Source organism: Puma concolor, chromosome C1 (assembly GCF_028749965.1).
Source record: "Puma concolor isolate L17-30 chromosome C1, mPumCon1.1.hap2, whole genome shotgun sequence".
Lineage (NCBI taxonomy): Eukaryota > Metazoa > Chordata > Mammalia > Carnivora > Felidae > Puma > Puma concolor.
The window spans coordinates 218869723-218874195 of record NC_141674.1 but is presented as its reverse complement, the minus strand read 5'-3'; positions in this window follow the sequence as shown (position 1 = coordinate 218874195).

Below are 4473 nucleotides of genomic sequence, written 5' to 3'. Positions count from 1 at the left end.
CAAAAGGAAGAGAAAGAGAGGCTGTGGAAGCGTGGGGTGTGTTTGGACAAGAGAAAAACCTCTCCAGACCATGGACCAAACAATGAAAAATACAGAGAGAGCCAGTTTCTACCTTGCAAACAGCCTTAGGAGAGAAGATTGGAGTTTTCAGGATTCCACGACTTTCTCTGGGCCGGGGCCACCGGTGTGCGCCCCTTAGGGGGAAGGAGCCAGCCCTGGAGCACAGTAACAATCTCGGGGGTGCACTGGGAGAAAGCAGTCCCCTCCCTCCAATACTGTGGGAAGAGAGTATATTGCCCCCCCCCAAGGACAAAAGACCCTGCAGGTGCCAGCCAGAGGCCCTTTGTCAGTGGGGTGAGTGGTGCTACCCCAGAACCAGGTCTGTGCAGAGCAGGATCCTTTAAGACATCAGGGTTTGAATCCCAGAAAAGCGCCTGGGAGGCTCGAGAGAGTGTGGAGCAGGACAAGCCAGTCACCCGCACTGCTCTGTGAGGGCCACCTGAACAGGGCGGTTTGAGACACCCAGTCTGGAAAGGAGAGATTGGGTGTCGCAAATTTTCCCCCCACCAACCATACAATGGGGCTTCAGGGAACAGGATAGCAGGCCCCAGTGGAGGCAGGACCCCCTTACACCAAACCCCACCCCTCCATGCATGGTAACTGCTTATATACTGGAATGAGACTGGCACTGACCGAACCAGACAGCTTCTCCTCCAGGCCAGCACAGCCACCAGTCCCAGGATCCAACAGACAACTGTCCTGCAGTTTTGCATTTTCTGATTTGATTTTTTGTCAACTGTTATTATATGTTTTTCTCTCCTCTTTTATCTTTCTTCCTCTACTCTGGTTGTTTGTTTAATCAGGCATTTTTACTCTACTCTTTTTACACCTTTTCTGTATCTACCTCTTCTTTGTTTTCCTCTCTATCTTTCTGGATTAAGCCTTCTTATAGTTTCTTTGATTCTCTATTTGGTCTTTTTTTTTCTGTTCCTGTCCTTTCTCTATTTCTATGGGGTAAGGCTTCCTCCGCCCTCCTCCTTTTCCATTTTTCCAGGGTTACTTCAACGAACAAATCAAAGCACACCTAGTGGAAGGTCTGAACCACCACTATGAGTAGTGGATAGAGAAAGCAACCATAGATGCGACCACAGAGTGAACACAACACACTCCAAAAACACTTCCTGAGGTGCCAAGACATGGACGGTGTATTACACCTTTTTAATATAGTAGTACTCATGGGTACAGGACACATAACAACCTATTAAAACATGTAAAAGACAGAAAAGTAGCCAAAATGACAAAACAGAAGAATTCTCCTCCAAAGAAATTCCAGGGAGAAAGGACAGGTAGAGAATTGCTCAAAACAGGAATAAATAATATATCTGAACGAGAATTTAGAATAGTCATAAGACTGATAGCTGGGCTTGAAAAAAAGCCTAGAAGACAGCAGAAAATCTATTGCTGCAGAAAGCAAGGACCTAAGAAATAGTCACCATGAATTAAGAAATGTTGTAAATGAGATGAGAAATGAGCTAGATGCAGTTACAGCGAGGATGGAAGAAGCAGAGGGGAGAATAAGTGAAATAGAAGATAAAATTATGGACAATGATGAAGCCAAGAAAAAGAGGAACAGGAAATTGCTAGACCACAAGGGGAGAATTAGAGACCGAAGTGATTCAATGAAATGTAATCATATCCATATCATAAGAGTTCCAGAAGAAGAGAGAAAAAAGGGGACAGAAGGCTTATTTGAACAAATTATAGCTGAGAACTTCCCTCATCTGGGGAAGGAAGCAGACATCCAAGTCCAGGAGGCACAGAGAACCCCATTCAAAATCAACAAAAACAGGTCAACACCGCAATATATCACAGTGAAACTGGCAAAATACAAAGATAGAGAGAGAATTCTGAAAACAGCTAGGGACAAATGAGACTTAACCCACAAGGGTAGACACATAAGGGTAGTAGCAGACCTGTCCACTGAAACTTGGCAGGCCAGAAGGGACTGGCAGGAAATAGTCAATGTGCTGAAGAGAAAACACATGCAGCCAAGAATCCTTTATCCAGCAAGGCTGTCATTCAGAATAGAAGGAGAGATAAAGAATTTCCCAGACAAACAAAAATTAAAGGAGTTCATAACACTAGACCAGCCTGCAGGAGATCCTAAGGGGGACTCTGTAAGTGGAAAGCATAAAAGACTACAAAGGACCAGAGACATCACCACCAGCATGAAACCTACAGATAACACAATGACACCAAATCCATGTCTTTCAATAATCACTCTGAATGTAAATGGACTAAATGCCCAAAAGACATAGGGTATCAGAATGGATACAAAACCAAAATCCATCTATATGCTGCCTACAAGAGATTCATTTTAAACCTGAGGACACCTGTACATTGAAAGTGAGGGGATGGAGAACCACCTATCATGCCACAGGATGTCAAAAGAAAGCTGGAGTAGCCATACCTATATCAGACAAACTAGATTTTAAACCAAAGACTGTAATAAGAGATGAAGAAGGGCATTATATCATAATTAAGGGGTCTATCCATGAAGAAGAGCTAACAATTGTAAATGTTTATGCCCCAAACATGAAACGCCCAAATATATATAAATCAATTAATCACAAACATAAGCAAACCTATTGATAGTAATACTGTAATTGTAGGTGACTTTAATACTCCACTTAGGACAATGGACAGATCATCTAGGCATTCAATAGGGAAACAATGGCCTTGAATGATATACTGGACCAGATGGACTTAACAGATACATTCAGAACTTTTCATCCAAAAGCAGCAGAATACACATTCTTCTCAAGCGCACATGAAACATTCTCCAAAACAGATCACATACAGGGTCACAAGACAGCCCTCAACAAATATAAAAAATTGGGATCGTACCATACATATTTTCAGATCACAATGCTATGAAATTTGAAATCAACCACAAGAAAAAATTGGAAACCTCCAAATACATGGAGGTTAAAGAACATTGTACTAGGGGCACCTGGGTGGCTCAGTTGGTTAAGCGTCCAGCTTCAGCTCAGGTCATGACCTCACAGTCTGTGAGTACGAGCCCCGCATCAGGCTCTGTGCTGACAGCTCAGAGCCTGGAGCCTGCTTCAGATTCTGTGTCTCCCTCTCCCTCTGCCCCTCCCCTGCTCATGCTCTGTCTCTCTCTGTCTCAAAAATAAATAAAAACATTTAAAAAAAAAAGTACATCGTACTAAAGAATGAATGGGTCAACCAGGAATTAAAGAAGAAATTAAAAAATATATAGAAGCAAATGAAAATGAAAACACAACAGTCCAAACCCCTTGGGATGCAGCAAAGGCAGTCCTGAGAGGAAAATACCTTGCAAGCCAGGCCTATCTCAAGAAGTAAGAAAGATCCCAAATACAGAACCTAATCTCATACCTAAAGGAACTAGAAACAGCAAAGAAAGCTCAAAGCCAGGAGAAGAAGATAAATAATAAAGATTGGAGCAGAAATAAACAATATAGAGTCAAAAAAACACAATAGAACAGATCAATGAATCTGAGAGATGGTTTTTTGTTTTTTGGTTTTTTTTTCAACGTTTTTTATTTATTTTTGGGACAGAGAGAGACAGAGCATGAACGGGGGAGGGGCAGAGAGAGAGGGAGACACAGAATCGGAAACAGGCTCCAGGCTCCGAGCCATCAGCCCAGAGCCTGACGCGGGGCTCGAACTCACGGACCACGAGATCGTGACCTGGCTGAAGTTGGACGCTTAACCGACTGCGCCACCCAGGCGCCCCGAGAGATGGTTTTTTGAAAGAATAAACAAAATTGATAAACCCCTAGCCAAAATTCTCAAAAAGAAAAGAAAAAGGACCCAAATAGATAAAATTATGAAGGAAAGGGGAGAGATCACAACCAACACCACAGAAATACAAACAATTAGAGAATATTATGAAAAATTATATTCCAACAAACTGGACAACCTGGAAGAAATGAACAAATTCCTAGACACCCACATGCTACCAAAACTCAAATGGGAAGAAATAGAAAATTTGAACAGACCCATAAACAGTGAATAAATGGAATCAGTCACCAAAAATCTCCCAACAAATAAGAGTCCTGGGCCAAATGGCTTCCCAGAGGAATTCTTCCAGACATTTAAAGCAGAATTAATACCTATTCTTCTCGAACTGTTCCAAAAAATAGAAACGGGAGGAAAGCTCCGGACTCATTCTATGAAGCCAGTATTACCTTGATTCCCAAACCAGAAAAAGACCCCACTAAAAAGGAGAATTACAGGACAATATCCCTGATGAATACGGATGCAAAACTTCTCAACAAGATAGTAGCAAATCGAATTCAACAGTATATTAAAGGAATTATTCACCATGATCAAGTGAGATTCATTCCTGGGCTGCAGGGCTGGTTCAATATTTGCAAATCAATCAACGTGATACATCACATTGACAGAAGAAAGGATAAGAAC